Here is a 19,690-nt window from a genome sequence, read left to right as displayed (position 1 = left end):
GCCCTTTCTGTAGGGCATTTTGTCTTACCAGAAACATTTTTACACCTTTCTACAAACATTCTCTTAATTAATAAACAGCCTAACACTTTGGAAGAAAATTTACATAATGTTTAAAGTGAATTTTCTGTTTTAATCTAACTTGAAATGCATGAAATGTAAATGGGTCATCACTATTTTGTGGCTATGAAAATTGTCAGAGACTTAGCCTGAAAAAAAAAAACAAAAAACTGATATTGCTAGAACCAGAACTAGGCAAGTTCCCTAGGCAAGCAACACTGTCTGGAATGGAGAGCCAGAGAGACCTGGGCTGAGTCTTCTCTCCAGTGCTCCCTGTGTGATCTTGAAGGCTCACTTACTTTCTGAATTTAAATTGCATTTTCTGCCAAGCAAAGTCCTTATACCTGTCTTGGACAGTAATTGGAAGTATTAGCAATAAAACACTAGCCTGGTAAGTTCATGGTAAACTAAGTAACTGTTACAACTAATACTGTTAATACTGCTACTATTAATCGTACTACTACTTCTATTTATTGGCAGTTTTGGATACTTTAGTTAAAATATATACTAAAAGACTTTTGAGATTGATGATGACCATGAGCATATCTGGATGTTATTACTCATGACAAAGACTTGTCATTTTGTCTTCTTTATAATTAATGTGATAGACTATGAGCGAAAAGCTAAAATACCTGTCTTTGTAGCTAAAATCATTTTATACAGCGATTCTATGTTTGTATTCCCCCATTTCCCACACTTATTGCTATACACTCTAATGATATGTATTATGCACAAAGCATGGGTTTTTATACTTTTAATTGAGTCTCTGGTTCAAATGCTTCAAATAAGCAAGGACTGAAAAATTGATGCTGTTTCTTCTTCATTTTTTAAAAATATTTATACATCACTGTTTGGAGTCAGTGATGGTTGCCTAGTAAATTACATTGCCATTTACTGCATGTAACTGACTCGGCTAGTGAAAACATAATCTGTAGTTTGAACTAATTAAAACACTTTCCTTCCAAGAAATTATAATAGTTATTATTTAAGCAATGAGTCTCTCTCTTATCCTTCCTACTGTCTGGAGGGTTTTCCTGTGTACCTAGTTAACCTCGATTTCTCTTTCAGATCTCAGCTCAGATGCCACTTCCTTAGAATAAACTTTCATGACCCTCCCCAGACTAAGAGAGTTCCCTTGTTAGGCTTTCTTGTAGTACTGCATGTCTTTTATAAGACACTTTGTAATTGTTTATTTGTATGATTACTTGATTAATATCTGTCCACTAGAACAAAGGCTCCATCAGGGCAGAGATATCCTTTCTTGGAAAATAGTAGATGATAAATAATATGTTTTGAATATATAAATGGCATTTGTCTTTAGACTGAAGCCAGATATCTAATAAAAACTTCAGCATTAATTTTTGCCTCCAGAAAGAGCTGTTACTGTGGCAGTTCTTTATTTTAAAATCTGTCCCATTACGTTAGGGCAGACAGGAACAGTCCTTGGCAAGCAGAAATACAGGAATTCTCTTGTTGGTTTGGAATCACACTTTGAATTCAGAATCAATGAATGTACAACGCCCACCTCATTCCACACTAGACATAACCTCTAAAACCACACTAGAGATGAAGTAAGAGGAAAGAACACCCCCAGAAAAATATTTTTCTGACATAAACATATAAAATACATTCCAATACTCGGGCCATTAGTATTTTTTGCTGTCATTGTTGGGATTGGGTTATTAGTCACTGTGATGCTTAGTAACTTAACTATAATAAATGTATTCTACCACCAAGAATGCCTATCTCTGTTTGCCAAGAGTTTGGTACTCTGTCAAGTTTTAAAATAAGAAAGTGCTATGAGTAACAGTTTTTCATAAACCCCTTCTAGGTAAAAAGAGAAAAAAAGAAACCAAAACAGATAAATGAATAAATTCATCATCATATAACCACAAAAATTATTATTATGCAAATAATATGGTGATGTCAAAGAATATGTATTGAAGTGAAAATTACCAAAAATGTAATATTAAATGAAAATAATTAGGTTAAAATTTTCATAGCCTATAAAATTTCAGTTTTGTTAAATATATATCACAATGATTAAGAAAGACTAGAAAGTAATATTATTATAGGTGATTATTATTTTCTTTCTATATTGTATTATTGTATCTTTCTATATTTGTCAAATTCACTAAAATTAGTATGCAGTGCATTTTTAATTAGATGTAGAATAATGAATATTATTAACCCCTATATCAGAAAGTCTTCCTTAGTTCAACTCAAAACAGTAAAAATGAATTAACTTCTTAAAAGTTCTCATCTCCTTACCCTACAACCACTTCATCCACATAGATTTTTTTCTTATTCATAATCTATAAAAATTAACCATTTTAAAATGTAAATTTTTAATTTTCCAAATGATATCCTTTAAAATAATAGCTATACTTAACTTCATAACTGAGATCTTATATCTTCAGCAATGAGACAGAGCATGGAAGAAAAAATATTAGATTTCATGATGAAAAAAATCTTCCACCAAAAAATTCATAATCTTTTTAAGTGTTAGTTGACATCTTGAAATACTTATGATTTTGTTTTATGATGTTAACCACTAAGTCTAATCAGGAAGTTCAATGGCTTGCCATTGCATTTTCAATAAAGTACAAACTCCTTACAATATCCTGGGCTCTGCCTTTTTCATCATGCTCATTTCATACCTCTCTCCTTCTTGCTTCTGATGCTGTAGTTACTCTGGACTCTCTTCTGTTCCTAGAATAAACTCAAACTCATCTGCTTCTTGAAGTCTTATCATTTGCTGTTCCCTGTATATGGAACCCATTTATCCAGGCTTCTTCCCGTGGCTAGAGCTGTGTCTGAATTCAAACATCACCTTTTAGAGACATCGCATGCTATTATATTATCCTATTTGTTCCTTAGCTCTTAACACAGGTTAGTTACCTTGCTTAAATTTGTTACTTGTTTACTTTCTTGGTCTCCCCAATAGAAAGTGAGTTCTATGAGGAAAAACCAAAACTCGTTCTTCATTTCCATAATGCCAAGAATATTGACTGGTAAAGAGTAAGATAGAGATCCAACAAATATTTTTTATTTAAGCATGTAATATTGGGAAATTGCTTTTGCATTGATTCCCCTACCATCCGACACCCAAATTATAAGAGACCTGAATATAAAAAGTTGCTAGATTCAGATACAGATGAAGTTTAAGTAATTTCTGAAGTTTAGCCAAAGAATTTTCAGTTTCAGAAAGGATGCAGCCAGATTAAATTTCTCAAAAAATAAGTACAGGAGACAGAAAATCTAACCACTACAATCTATTTCCAAATGCATTAGGAAGGAGGTCATAGGAATCCTAATATTTATTTTGAAACACTTTGGCAATTAAATCTTTACTTTTTAATTCTAGAGCCACATGTACAGATTACAGAAAAAATCTCTTCTTTACTAATTGCAAATATATTCATATTTAGAAATACTTCCCTGCCCCCCACCCAGGGGTTTCTTTGTCTCACAATATTTCCGTGGTCATGATCTACACCTATGATTTCAAGATGACTTATTTGTGACTTTTTTTTTTTTATATATATATCCTTTATTTATTCTGCTATCTGGGGTTTTCTCACCACAATAGAAGCATTTGGGATTTTCCAATCTTTAATCTTCAAATATTTCCCTTTAAATTTTCATAATTAAATAATTACATTGTAGGACGGCTCTATGACCCTTTTTTAATAATAAATGACACATTAGAAAACACCTGGCAAGGAATATTCTCAGTGTCACTAAGATCCTTTCTATGCTTAGTGATTCACAAGGAACATTTTAGATCCAGCACCAGTAAAGGAGAAGCTATCCATCCTAACTATAAAATTGTCTTGCAGCTACAGCTGTCTTGGCAAAATTCCGTCTTCCTTTTTAGGCGAAATGCATTAATTCTCAGTTTCCAATAACACTATAGGCTTTGTGTCAACATGCTTTATAATATGATTACTTAATATGTGTTGAAATGCAATGTATGTTCAACTCTTTAACAGATACCTTCTATATTAACTACTTAAAAAAATTAAAAAAAAATTTTTTACAAAGAAGGTGTAGAGTTGGAAATCTCCTTTAGATTTGAAAGTTTGAAATTCAGAATGCAGTAGATAATTCTATCACCCCTCACTTATCCCCCTCAAATAATATAATTTATGCCATAAATTTCTGTTTTTTAGAAATCAATATAGTGAAGATTTAATAAAGTTCCAAAGTTTGGACAAAGAGTTAATAAAGTTCCAAAGTTTGGACAATAAAATCTTTGTCCAAAATAAAAGTGACCTTAGCATTCTTACAAACAAATTTACCAAGATATGTTTTTAACCCTTAAGCATGAAAACTAGCTTAATATTGTTTTGCTAAATTGCATTAAATTTTTCCCAAATCCTAGTTGTCCCAGAATAAAACAAGAATAAGAAAGTATCCAAAACTTTAAATAAGGTACGATTTGTTAAAGAATCATACAAAGGGTTGATTAAAGGTGATAAAACTGACTTTGTTCTCGAAAGAACACGTTAAACTTCTCTGAGTGAACACAATAAACTTCCCGCTCCTGTTGGAAATTGTCTAATGAACCCAAGTCTCTTACCCATCCTAAGTTTGGGGAATATCCAGGGACTTAAGATCATAAAAGGACCTGTGGTTCAATAGAAATAATCATAAAGATAACATGAAATGGTAACTGGAAAAACAACAAGGTAAAAAATAATTAGAAAGGCATCAGTGTAGAATGTGAACAATTTCCTGGTATTTATAGAGAATTATTTCTCTAAATCCTTTAGAACATGAATATTTATTGTGTCTCTCCAGGAGTGGGTTGTAATATGTTGATTTTTTAAAAATATAATTGACCATGGAACAATTTCATCCTGGGACATTTGATAGGACAACTGCTTCAAAGAATATCCTTTAGTAAATTCTGCTGTGCTATCAATTTTTGCCTATTCAGGTATCAATTGACTGACTTTTAAGATACCCTTTCTCTTTGATCATCATCTATTTTATATAGCTAATCATGCCAATAAGTCATTTCAACTAACTCCTGGGTAAAGAAGAGATAAAATCCAAAGTAGTTAATTTTGTTAATTATTTGTAGCTCTAGCTTTTGGTTTATTTGACTTTTTTTTTTTTTTTGACTTGGTGAATTGGACATTTATTTAACCGGCAGTTCAGAAATAACACCCTCACTTTTCGATCAATATTTTACTCTTTTTCTGGGAATTGCCCTCCCTTCTCTACTACAGGATGGGAGCTGTGCTGTTCCTATAGTAAGATCTTGCTCTTGGCCATAGTTGTTAGATCGTTGGTAGCCACTGGACCCAAGTTGGGTCAAAAAGAATATGACGTTAGACTGTCGGAAAAAGAAAGAACAGTTACTTACTTAATGACTAAACTTCAGCCTTGAACTCTCTTGGCAGTTCTATTTTCTGTCACATGGACTTGGAAATATGAAAAGTAAGGGGATTTTTTTTTGGAAAGAGGAGGTCGAGAGAGAGAAAGAGAGATAGGGTTGTTGAGAAGAGGAAGAAGTAGGAGGAGGAAGAGAGGAGAAAGAGAAAAATGAAGCAAGTTTACAGAGATAAGCAAAGGTGAAAGTTGAGACTCTCCAGTTAAAGTCCCATTTCAATTGTGCTTTAGGCAGCCATAGCTTGTTCTTACGTTCAGTAAGAAAACTGATTACTTATGATACAGTCCTTATTTTGCTTAGCTAGTCAGAGTCAATTTTAGTTCCTTATAACCAAAAGAATTATAATTACTTCTTTTAAGCATAAACAATTCAGTTATTGAGTTAACTCAGAGACATTACATTACATTTATGGCAATCATGATATCCATAGAAAATTCAGGTTTTTTCTTTTAAACTAGCATTTAATATTTAACTCCAGATCCTTTTAATAGACACAGATTGTAGAAAATACTAGATAAGCTATAATTTTGAGAAAACTGATATTTTTAATCAATTAAAAAATATTGAGTATGTACTTTTATTTAAAAATCTTCATCTTCAGTTTACTCTGCTCTTGCTGTCTTGCTTTGTAATTTCTCAGATGTGTACCAGGCAGTATGAATAAGATCCTGTTCTATTCTGGATAAAGATAATGAAAAAACAATAAGCAAGCATGATTTGCTACAACAAGTAATGTAAACCTCTGAGAGCATGGGATTTATGGAGCACAGTGGCAGAAGACTTTATAAAGAAGGTAGGATTTGAATAAAAACTTGAAGGATGTGTAATAGAGAAATGGTAGGAGGCATTCCGGGAAAGTTACCAGTATGAAGAAAGGTAGAACAGTATAAAAGTGAATAGCATGTTTCAAAAATGGTGGATGGATTCTTTTGTCTAGAATGTAAGAAACTTTAATGGTATGAGTGGAAAGATTGGTTGAAAACAGATTGTGAACGGTCATGAGCAATGGATGTTAGGAAAGGCTTAGGCAGTGGAGGGACACAATTGATATGTTTTCGGAAAGATTATTTTGGGGTTACCATGTCTTCTGACGGGAAGATACTGGACAAAAAGTATTATTGATTATTTAAGACATGATGAGAGACCAAACTAGGCCTATAAAATTGAAATTCACGAGAAGGGTTGTATTTCAGAGGCACTTTGGAGATATAATTAGCATGGTGTAATAACTGATGTTAGGAGTTTGATGTTGGGAGTGAGAGAAAAAAATGATAAAGTTATCCTTAAGCAGGGAAGTACATCGATGGTGATGTTAACAGAAACATAATGCAGAACTGAGTGAATAAGGAAATAGAAGCTGGTTTTGAACATGTCAGATTAAGATGCTTTGGGACAACCCAGGTTTACATAGATAATAGGCAGTTAGATATAGAGTAATAAATTCCTCATTAAAAAAATGATCAGGGTTAGAAGTAGAGACATAGAAATCATTACTCTCATCTGAGGGACAAAGCAGAAAGGAAATTAGAAGAGATGACTAGCAAAGACAAGGGAAAACAAACTTTCAATGAGATGGTGCCAAATATACACTGAGATCAAGCAAGATGAAGACTGAAAAGGTCCTGTGGATCTGACAACGAGGCCTCTTCGGTATGGTCTGTGAAAGTATGGATTCAGGATGGAGGAGGACACACTAAACACAAGATGCTAACATTAGGGTATTCTCTAGAGGGTTTTCTCTTTTCTGCAAAAATCTTAGTTCCTGGGTTCCTCATAGGATTCAGACGTGTTTGTAAGACTGGGTTGGAAAAACCCAAAGGAGTTGATTTGCATAAGTGCTTGAGGGACAGACCACCAGGAACTGCAATCATTCTATAAAAGAGTGAGTCAACCCCGAGTCAAAGGCTCAGTGTCATATGGGAGGGCAATTCTGGGTAAAACTGGGGATGTGCCACTCAGTTTCTTCCTTTATTTTACCTTTGTCCCCAGAGGCTTGTGCCAGAGCCCCAAAAGAGATTATAAAAGTAAAAAGAATGTAGTTAAGAACTCGAGGGATGAGAACAGCACTTTCTTCTATGCAATAGAGTGTAGCAAAGCTGTGGGGTAAGGGAAATTTGTCCACATGTGGTTGCTTTTGGAGCAGATTGATCTATGGGTCAGACACAATACCTGGAAAAGAGTAGAAGCTGGAGGGAATGTTACAGTCGAGACAACGCAACAGAAACCAAGGAGTAGAGAGGGGAGAAGCCTTGCAGTATGCGTGCTAGTTGTGAAGCAGGAACTCAACAAACTCTAAAGACGCTTCTGAGCCAGTGCTGGGAGAATCTGGAGCCACTACATTTGTGGTTGAGAGACAGAGGCAGAAAAATGCTATTTCATTTCCATTTTTGTGACTTTTCTCTTTGTTTAATGCTGAGGAATGCTCTACTTGTTCTATTTTAAAAATCTAGATATACCAAAAAAATTTAATAAAAATATTTGGATATATAATTATTTTTATATAACCAATTTAAATAAGAAAAAAGAAGAATCCTGCCATTTCCCCTTCAACCCAAATCGGGAGAGACTCATAATAGCTCATGTATTCCCTAGAAATTCTAAACAAATTACACTCTGGTTAAAAAAACAAAACTTTCTCATTGATGTACTTTATTTCAATGTTGTTCTGCCGGAAGTTTTCTGTTCTCATTTAGCAGATCTTTCAGCATCTTTAGTGTTAAAACACACTGTCTGTTAGGTGTCTATGGATAGTATTTTAGAAACCAATATTCAGTTCACGTATTAAGAATTTCTTATGTGACAGTAACTTTTAACGAGCTTTACATATATTGTCTGATTAATTTCTTCAGCAATTCTGAAAAGAAAGCATTATTACCACCAAGTTAGAGACTGAGGATTAAAAAGTGAAACCTTTACCCAGGGCTATCCAGTCAATGAATAGTAGGGCAGGGGTTTAACTCACGTTTGTCTCTCCCTTCGTTGCTTTGCTGTACTGTAGTGAGATAAGTCCATGAAAGTGTCTCAGGTACATCAGAATTTCAGTGTTGCTATGTTTTACTTTTCCACTGTTCTGAGATAAGATATTTGGTCATTTTGATATACTAGATGTATCGGATTCACCACATCATTCAAGGACACTGCTCAGGAGACACTTCCACGATTAAACTATACCCTTGTCCCTTTCACCCTGCTCTGTTTCTTCACAGCCTGAAATTCATCCTGTAACATCTGCTTCTTAGAAATAGTCACTGGGAGCTTTTTCTGAAAATATCCTGACCTGTGAATATCATTATAAGTTTTCTCATTTCCTCTCATGTTGCTTTTCACCAAGTTAGAGGTAACATAATAATCAGTAATTATAGGGCTTTGGATCAATCTCATGGCTAGTACACCAACACCACGCAAATAATACATTAAAATAATATGATGCATTTTTATTTCCTTAGAAAGTGAATTTTACTCTTTGAAGTATTCTATCATATCTGATTTTATGTGGACCTAGCAAAGAGCAAACTTTTCAGAATAGTAAATTGTTAAACTTTCATAGGAAAAGCTCTTATTTATGTAACCTAATTGGGGAACTGTTTACTATTACACCATACCCTGAAGTTTAATAAACTGGATCTTGGTTAGACCAGGCGGAGGAGATAAATTCCAGAGTGAAGCAAAGAAATAGAGAAAGAACTGCCATGAGAAAGATTATCATCAGTTTAGAAAATAATCTCTTTCCTTTCTTTCTAAAACGGAAGAAGATGAGAGACTAAAAGGAGCGGAAGAACAGCTGCAACTTTTAATAACAAAGCAAGGCTCGGAAACACTGTCTCAGACGCCTGTCGTTTTAACTTTGTACAAAATAGGGAAAAATAAAGAGATAAGCAAATAGAGAAATTATGAGGAAATTATGGTTTCATATTCCAATTTTATTGTTAAAGATAACTTAATCTTAGCAATTTCCTTTTTTTTTTTTTGCTGCTGGATTTCCTAGCACTTAGTTACAGGATTTCCTGAGTACTCTGAATAGAAAGAAAACTACAGTATTCTTATCATGTCGTAGAGATGATGAATATTTATTAGTTTATGGCTGCCCAATATCTTGTTCTACTTCTAACAAGAAATTTACTTTTAAAAAATTAATCTTTTTCTCTTTAGAAAACCTGACTGGACAGTAATCAGCCTTGCAGCTTCCAACCAAAGGTTGAGCACATTTTGAATATTGCACAAGTACTTGTAGAAATTTCACTCTGTTTGGCTGTGTTCTAGTTACTCAGATTTTTAGATTTTTAGTCTTAAATACTTTTAGGCATTTCACACAAACGTGCCAATTATATGCAGTTACCTTGTAATTTGACCTTTAACAAGGTGACAAAGAGTTAGACTTTATTTATTCTATTGTTAATTGCTTAACGCTCTACTCCAGAAAGTTTTTTTATTTCCTACGTTTAACCTGCAAAGATTTGCTTTGGTTCTTTAATTTTTTCATAGCCTTCCTATAGGTTTTGTGATCTCCACCTGGCCTTCCGATATATTCCTATTGCTGAGTTTAAAAATCTACTACTGAAGCATGGGACTTCTACCCTCCGTCGTATAACCCGTCTTGATGCCTCACTGTCTCTTCAGAGGTGGTTTCTACACTTAGCAGCAAAGAAATCCAGCTGATACCGACAGTAGACTTTTCAAATGTGAATAAAGGGAAGCAAACCATTTATTTATTTAGCAAAAATATATTGAATTCTTACATTTGGACTTCCCTGTTTTCCCCCTGACAAACATTCATGTAGCATTTGCTTTAATTAAAGTAGAAAATGCAGTAGTTGCAAATACGAACACACAAAAAAATCTCTACTCTTCAGTATCAGGCAGTTTCTCTTCTGAATATTTGATCCATATTTTCCTGACAAAATTTTTAAGGACTACAACCTGAAACCAACTTTCCTGTTTTTTGATTAAGCCTTTTGTCTTCATAACCAGATTAAGAAACTATGCTGTAGTTGAACATTATAATTATATCATGGAGTTGACTAAGGTAAAAAAAAAAAATTGACATGATTAAGGAAGTCATCAACCACAGAAAATATACGGGATTTCCCCTAATCTCACATCATTCTGGCTTCATTAATGTATACAGAGTTCAAGGAGGTGATGTGTGAGGTCACTTCATGGATTAATAGTTTATTATGAATTTGTGCCTGGAAGAATAAAGGTCGGATGTGATAGAGGGCATTCTGGAATTTTTTGAAAGGAAGATCTCGTCATCTGACTAATGTGTGAAAAGGTTAGAGTTAGTAATCTGTATGGGCGTTTTATCATAATGGTGGAAGTGATAAATAAAGCAACACAGGAATTATGCGTGTGAACATGTTTTATTGCCTTACATTTATTTGCATACCAGAGAAAGTGCATTTGTCTTTTCCTTTGCAGAGTATTTACTCTGTAGTATGGTTTGGAATGGAAATTTTTTGACTTCCAAAATAACATAATTTGGGAGAGGAATATCTTCCTGATGGTATCAGGGCAAGAACCCTCAAACGTAATATGCTCAAAAGATATGGCTCTAAGAAGGAAAGAGTCATGTCCAATCATTTCTTTGTATCTCTAGCTCACAGAACAGTGGCAAACATATGGTAACAACTCAATACATGTTTGTTAAATTAATGAATAATGTTATGTGGCCCAGTTCTCAGTGTGTGGTCTGGAGGATCCCTGGGTATTCATGAGGTCAAAAATCATGTATAGATTAAAGATGTATTCAAATTAAAATAGACCAATAGATTTTAATACAACAGTGTGAAAAGTTCATTGATATGGTTTTAGAGTCCACATTGCTTTTCACCTTTAAGGAAATACCACTTAAGTTTTTCAGTGTAATGTCAAAGAAGACTATCTACAATTATACAAAAAGGCTATTAAAACAACCCTTCTCTTCTGACTACATATCGACATGAGGCGGTGTTTTCTTCGTGTACTGCAACTAAAATAATATATCACAACAGAGTGAATGAAGAAGCAGATTTAAGAATGCAACTGTCTTTTATTAAGCTGGACATAAATTAGATTAGAAAAATATAAGACAATGCCTCTCTTTTCACTGAATATGTATTTCACATAAACAAAAGCATTTACAAAACGACTGTGTTTTAACGTGGAAGTTCGTGAACTGCGGATATACTACCTAATGATGTCCACATGCACTAACCATTTGCTCAGGCTCCGACATGGGAGTTTTCTCTGATTCTTCACTTCTTCTCATTCTCCACATATAATCAATCAGCAGCATCTGTAGGCACCATCTTACATTTGTTCTCCTTCATTGCTCAGAGCATCCATTGCCACCTCTTGGGTCCAAGTCAGTAATTGCTCCCTGTGGATGACTGTTAGAGCTTCCTCACCTGTACACCTACCTTTACTCTTCACTCCAGAGAGTTTATACAGCAGCCGAAGTGGCCATTTTAGAACAGAAGGTAGATTGTTCGATTCCTCTGTTTAAGGCATTCTAATGGTTTTCCGTTACTCTTAAAATAACATTCAAACTCTTCCATTACTCACTTGACCCTGCATGACCTGCTGACTTCAGAGACCATGTCCTACCACTTTGCTTCCTTTATACCATGCTCTAGTCACATGGATGTTTGCCGCCCCTTAAACTGTCAGCTCTTTCCCGTCATTCAGATCCCTGCTCACGTGCTACCTCCTCAGATACGGCCTCCTTAATCTTGCTAACCCCAACAGTCCCCTATCCCCTGATTTATTTTTACCCTCTTGTCTCTTAAACATTTATATTTTTTCACAGCATTTATCGCTATCTTGAGTTTTATATTTATTTTTATCATCTGAATATTTGCCCTAGACTGTAAACTCCGTGAAGGAGTCAGGACTTTATTTGTCTTGTTCACAATATTCTGAGTGTTTAAACTAGTATGTGGCACATATAAGTAGTTTCTCAGTAAATATTTATTAAACAATAAATAGAAAAACAAGACACACAGAAAGCCATAAATATTGAATGAATCGGGACATAGTTAAATTAAATCATGGTATATCCATTTGTGTTATTCAGAATCAAATCAGAACAAAGAAACCACAACAGTAATTTGAACAGAGAAAATTATATATGAGGAATTATTAACCAATAAAAGCTTAACTTATAAAAGGGAACAGGAAAGCTCTAAGAAGTACAGAAGTAGCAAATGCAGAAAGCATTTACTATTACTTGGACTGAAGGTCAATGAAGAAGGAAAGAAGGTAAGAATCTGGAAGAGCTCTCCTCCATCTGCCCAAGACTGAGATTCAGACCTCTGTTGGGGGTATGGCTGCCATTAGAACATGCAACATGCTGTGTGGCAAGAAGCTCACCGTGGGTGTAGATACAATTGGTCCACAGGACCGACTTGCAGGATAGCAGAAAAACTCATTGGAGTGTCCGTGAGGTGAGCTGCTGACGTGAACACTATTAGGCCTCCCTCAGGCCCATCAACTGGCGGCCATGCCAAAAACAGCACTCTGGAAAAACCCCTTTCTCTCACTCTGGCCATGCAGTGTCTCTCCAGCACCCTCTATTGACAAAGCCTAAGATTAACCAGCTATCAAGGAGTAGTGTTTAAAGAGACAGCTCCAGGATCACAGAACAGGGCAAAGGAGGGTAGATTTGGACCTGAAAGGCAATAAATTGATAACTGGCACACTATACTATGGGAAGAATGTGCATTTCTTAGAAAGAAAATGTTACGAAATATATACACATATTTCAATTTGGGGGCGCGAACTCATCGACAGGCTCCCATTTTTTATGAGCAAATGAAAAGAAGTATACCAATCCACAGACTGTTAACTATATGTATTTCAGGGGATAAAATTAGGGGCCACAGGAAGTAATAGTAATTTTACTGTAGACATTCTTGATGTACTGAATTGCAACAATGATCATATTACTTTAGGATGGCCTGCAAAATACAGCAGGCTTTATTTTGGGCCAACGATGAGGCTATACTTCATATTAGCAGAGTTCCAACAATGTCAGAAAGCATACCCTTCTCCTTTGATTACATTTTGTTTGGTCCATGTAAATTGAAGTCGTCTCAGACTGACCCAGTTGTGACCAATCAGTTGTAGTGATTCTCTGGGGACTGGAAGGCTTCCGAGAAAATTTTTTGTTCTTCAGAAGAGATCCACGGAAAGAGGTGTCCCTTTTTCTGGCTTTAGGCCACTGGTATGTGAGGACGGGGTGCTAGGAGCTTCATCAGTGTCCTGTGACCATGAAGAGAACTAGCACTCTGAGCGTGACAGAACAGAAAGATGGAAATTCTCTGCATCCTTGATTATGTCAGTCAGCCACAGATTTAGCTACTTCTTTAAAGCCATGTGCCTTCTAGACTCCTTGCTATGTGAGATAATAAATCTCATTAAGTTTAATTCACTTTTAGGTGGATTTTTTGTTACTCGAAGATGAAAATATTTTTCTCTTATGACAATTGTGCATGTGGACCTTTTCTGTACATTGATTGTACAAATAAAACTTATTTCATACTACCATTTTCACTCTCTACAAAACAATAATACCAATAATGATAGCTAACAGGTATTGAGTGTTTATTGTACAATAGTCCCTCCTTATTAGCGGTTTCACTTTCTCTGGTTTCAGTTATTTGCAGTCAGCTGCGGTCAAAAAATATTAAATGGAAAATTCCAGAAATAAACAATAAGTTTCAAATTACATGCTGTTCTATGTAGTGTGATGAAATCTTGTGCTGTCCCATCCAGGACATGAAGCATCTTTTGGTCCAGCATGTCCACGCCTCATATGCTTGTCATATACACTGCCTGTACCTTAGCTGCTTTGTAGACCTCTTGGTTATCAGATCAGTTATCACATACTTTGAGAAAGAGAAAAACCACATTAACATAACTTTTATTACAGTGTATTGTTATATTTTATTTTTAGTTATTAACTCTATAAATTAAACTTTATCATAGGTATTATGTATAGGAAAAAAACATAGTATATATAGGGTTTGGTACTATCTGTGGACATAAAAAGAGTACTGTAATCAATCTAAGCTAGGAAAGGGTGATCTGATCATAAATTCTTTACTGGGCAGGTCATGGTGATAGTCAAACCTCATGCCTACCTATAATTTCTGTAAAAATTTTAAGCCGGCCCTGTCCATAGTTCTTGTGTATCTAGGTTAGCATACCTTTGACATGCCAGAAGTAATTCTCCTTACCAGTTCACTCAAGGACCCAGCCCTTAAGGGAGTACATATTAACTATCCTGTACCTTTCTTTCTCTCACTTTTATGTAATCTTAATTCTCCTTCCTTAATTCCAAAGATATAAAAGAAACTGCAAAATTCATTCTCTGGAGCATTTGAAATCTTGCTTCCTGGCAATTGTCATTTGGCTCAAATAAAGTCTTATAAAAATTTCTTACAGTTTGTACGTTCTTATGTGGACATATCTGTGGTTTCAGGCATCCACTGGGGGTCTTAGAATATGTGCTCCACAGATAAGGGGGGAGTACTGTATAAATGACTGTGATAAATGCTTTAAACTTATTATCTCATGAAGTATAAGAACACTGATATATGATATACTTAGTGTTTGTATTACATAGATGAAAACATAATCTATATCCTGAAAGAGCTCACAAATTAGTAAGGCAGACAAATAAACACACTAGAATAACGTAGTATGGAAAGCATTATAGTAGACATGTGGATATTTCTGTCCAGCATTTTTTTGGTAGAATAATTTCTCCTATTCTCAGTTCATGGTTTGCAGGACACTGACCCTACCTCCCATCCCAGCACCAAAGGTGAGCATATAACCTAGGCCTGGCCAATCAGATTATCTCATAGTCTTAAATGATTATTTCAGTAAGACAGGCATGTGGCCATGTTGCCAGAGAGCTCGGAGCTCTAGTGACCAAGTTCATGTCTTACGCCATGAGAAAGAATTCAAGGGCAAGATGAGCAGCAAGCAGGAAAGTGCATGTTTATTAAAGCAAAAGTACACACTCAAGAGGGGAATGCAAGTGAACTCAGAGAGAGAGAGAGGAGAGAATTGAGGAGAGGAGGATTCGCATGACAATGTCTTGATTCTGGGCTTTTGTTCTTGGGACAGGGCCTGGAAACATGGTACTGACGTAGCCCCATTGTCTCCTCCCCATAGTCAGAGAGCTCAGTTTTCTACTCTTCCTTTCTTATATGGTGTTTCTGGAACTGTCATGGTGTCAGGTGCATGATGGGAGCCACAGTATTTGCAATGAAGATGAGACTATAATGATATTATAATTATCCAAAGGTCATGCGTTAGCCAAAGATGGTGTCTCAACTGGAAGAGACGGGTTTTGGCTTATCTCCCCTTCTGAGGCTAAAATGGGGAAGTGTGAAGAAAGGAAAAAATTTTCACAGCCATATCCTGGAAGCAGGTGGGGGCGTCACTGCACTATCTGGCTTGCCTCAGTCATAGCTAGGTCAATGAGAAACCATCCTAGGACTGTTGATGGAAATTTCAGGAAAGCAGCTGGTGACCCTCTTTGCCACTATGTAGTGACAGTCTTCCTGAAAATAAGGCCAACACAGTGTTAAAAAACAAAATTCAACCAAGTAAATTTGAAAATCTAATTGGCTTTAATTGATTCATAAATTGGACGGCATCCCACCTAGAAACTAGAAGAGCTGTACCAGGAGTTGTACCACGGAGAAGGTTTTCATAGGCAGAAAGAGGGTGGAACTAGGCAGTTAAAAAAGTAGACTGTTTCAGCTTCCCTTAGAAGAAGTGGGTCTTATCAGGAAGGCTTTTAGGAAGCAGAGTGGGCCAAAGGAGCTATTGACAAGAAAGGGTTATTTTTTGGTAAGACATCTTTTATTTGGGAGAAAAGAAAGGGAAGGGCTTTTTATCATGAAGATCATCTCTTCATTCCTTGGGGGATAGAGATGGCTCACGCGACAGATTATTTTACTGGAGCTTGACTAGAAAATTACAGACTGGTTGATGAAGATTCCGTTTCTGGGAGAGAGTAAAACTGTAATTGGATCAGGTAGTAAATCTAGGTTTGGTATCATATGCCTTCAGCATGCATGACACCATTTTGGGCCCATGATTTTCTCTCTAACAACTGAGAAAAACAAAAATAAAGGTGGAAAAAATACACAGATTTCTGAGGACATTAGTTAAGCCACTACATCCAAATATACTTCAAAATTCATTTCTTGGGCTTTCCACTAGCTTTCACTAAATGCATTCCCTTTGGTCCCCTCTTCCTTATTTTAAATCTAGTTTGAGTTTAGTTTCAAAACTTGTAAACAAGAGTCCTGGTATAATAGATGTAATAAAGGAGGCAAAGATCTTTGGATTCCTGAAGGAAGCTCATGTATTTCAATTCTGGATAATGAGTTCAGGGAGGTTCAGATAAGATAAACCTTGATCGAGAGAAAGCTGAGATGTTGTCAAAGAAGAAATAATAATTAGCTATTCTGAGAAGAAAGGAGAGAGAAGGAAAATCATGGGAAGGTGTGGGAAGAGAGAGTATGGCATATTCACAAAACTATAAGTTGTCGAATATGGTCAGATCTTAGGGTCATGGAGTTTAGAGAGAAGATAAGACTGGAAAGGTAGTCAAGGACCAGATTATGTTCAACTTTAAGTTTGAGTTTTATCAGAAAGTTGAGTTACTGATTTAGGTATTAGAAAGTTTATTGTGATAGCCTGGGGAGTTTATATTGGAAGACACAAAACTAAAGGCAGGGGTCCACTGAAGCTATGATAGAAATCTAGGTAAGACGTGAAAAAACCCTAGACTAGTACTTGAAGAAGCACTTAATATGTAGAATTGGCAGGGCTTAAAGATCAATAGATATGGGACATGAGAGAGAGAAAAATTCCAGGAGGACACCATGTTTTTTATTTGAGCAACTGGGTGGTACCATTTGCCAAAAAAGGACCCTAGAGGATGAGATTTTGTGGAGCCATAGGATGAGTTCAGACTGTCACTACGGGGACAAAGGTCAGCTTGGGCTGAAAGGTTAGGATGGCGTCAGGCAGCAGTAGTAGTTGAGGGACAGAGGAAGAGATGATCAGGATAAGCGTATGGATTGAGAAGAGACAGAGGCCCATGGTGGAATTCTGTGGAGCAGCAACTTTTAAATGACGAGTTTTCAAAATACACAAAAGAGGGACCGGGAGGTAGAAGAATAAGGAGAGTGTTGTTTGACGGAAGCCAAAGTAAACATTTCAAGATAGAAGTGATGAAGAGCAGGGAAATAATGTACAAATGCCAAGGAATTCAGATAAGATGCCTGAAAATTTTCTCTTGGGCTTGGAAGAATGAATTGTCAGTAGTGATCATCAATAAAACTTTTATTGGAGCAACTGGGGCAAAACCCTAAATGCTATGGCTTGAGAGGAATGGGAGAGTGTGTAACTTAGGAGAGCACTAAGGTTGTTTTGTAGAAGGAGGGAAATGGTTGGTCAGAAACTAGAAGACTTAGGGATCAGGGTTTTCTTTCTTCTTTTTTTAAATCTCCTCTGTCTATTTCTTTCTCTGTCTCTGTCTTTTTCTCTCTGAAGTTTCTGTAGGACAGACTTGACTTGTTTAAAGGTTGAGAGACAAAAGCGGGGTGCAGAGAGGGGCTGATTATAATGACGAACAAATCTAAATGATGGAGCAAGTTTTATGAGAGTGGATTTAGAGATGAATCTTGGACAGCAGGAAGTTTCTATGTTTTTTTACTGAATGTTAAGAGGGTAGAGAAGCTGCAGTACAGAGCCAGATACAAGTTGGAGGTGGAGCGGGAAGGTGGGAATGTCGCCGCACTGGATTTCGGCTTGAAGTAAGAGCATTTTTAAGATCTGCTACTCATAGTGCTGGAATTATAGGTAAAACTAAAAGGGATTATTTTCATTTCAAAGCAAGAATAAGAAAGTATATATGTGAGATACTTTATATTCAAAAGTTATGGAGATTAAAGTGATGACAAGGAATATTATTGAAAAAAGGTAAAAAAATCCCAAGGTGATAAGTAAGGTATTTATCTGGTAACTTCGGGGCTGATGAAATTATTAAAAAGTTTTAGAGATTCTTCCAATGGGCAGCTAACTAGAAAAATGGAGTCAGCAGTGAAATTTCGATAAGTATGCAGATTTCTTCACACAAAGAATAATCATACTTATTATTTTGAAATAGACTTTGGAAACTCTATATTCTGTAAAAGAAGTGAATTTTTCCTCTTGAAATATCCTTAAAAAATTACAGTGCTTTGAATGAGAGTGAGAAATCTAAATTCATCATTACCCAGCCTGATTAGCAAATTGATTCATGAACCACGATGACAAATAAGCATCATCTGTTAAAAAAAAAAAAAATTGGACATCCCTAAATTAGAAATCTATGCTCTCATTGGGAATATTCAGAAAGATGCAATGCTGGTTTACTTGGCAGTTCTTTTTTTTTTTGGCATTTCTTAAAGGTGTATGTTAAAAATATTTTTTAATTGTGATTAGAATAAAGATATTATCTAGTCAAGTTTCTACTTTCATGAAAGTAACACTAATTTACTTAAATTGCCAGTTGTAGTATGCTTGCTAAAATCATTATTTTGATATAATTATTTTTCTATTGTTTTTAAAACATTCATTGAAAAATTTAAATCAAATATATAAACACATGCTTTGTAAACATTTAAACCATATGTATGTGTATGTGTGTGTGTATATATATATAGAAAGAGAACTATTATTTATATATCTAATGCATAGTTTAATGTAAATGATCATGTTATTCATATTGTCCTGAAACTTGATTTTGTACTTAGAATTATATCATCGATATAGTTCCATGTTATTATATCTCATTGTTTTTGATGACCACATTTGCTAAAAATTATTTAATCACTCTTCTGCATTATTAAAAACTAATATATGTTCACTCTCAAAAGAGTGCCTGGCACATATTAAGCATGCTGTGTGCTAGATCTTATTAAACTATTGTTATACTTTATTATAAATATTATTAACACATTCCAGATGAGCAGACTATCAGAAAGATTAGGCGACTTGAACGACATCACATGTTTAGTGGAAGTGGCAGAACTGAAAGCTGGGACTTTTAACTTTTACAAGAGACAATAGTAGCGTTTTGTGTCAAGTGCAAAAAAAAAAAAAGGAGAAATAAAAGAAGAAAGTGAAAGGGAAAGAAATCTTACCCATATTGTGGAAGTTAGAGAAAAACAACCA

The sequence above is a fragment of the Pteropus alecto genome, unplaced genomic scaffold (genome assembly GCF_000325575.1).
Source record: "Pteropus alecto unplaced genomic scaffold, ASM32557v1 scaffold101, whole genome shotgun sequence".
Taxonomy (NCBI): Eukaryota; Metazoa; Chordata; class Mammalia; order Chiroptera; family Pteropodidae; genus Pteropus; species Pteropus alecto.
The sequence above is the reverse complement of the archived record's forward strand: the minus strand, read 5'-3'. Positions refer to the sequence as shown.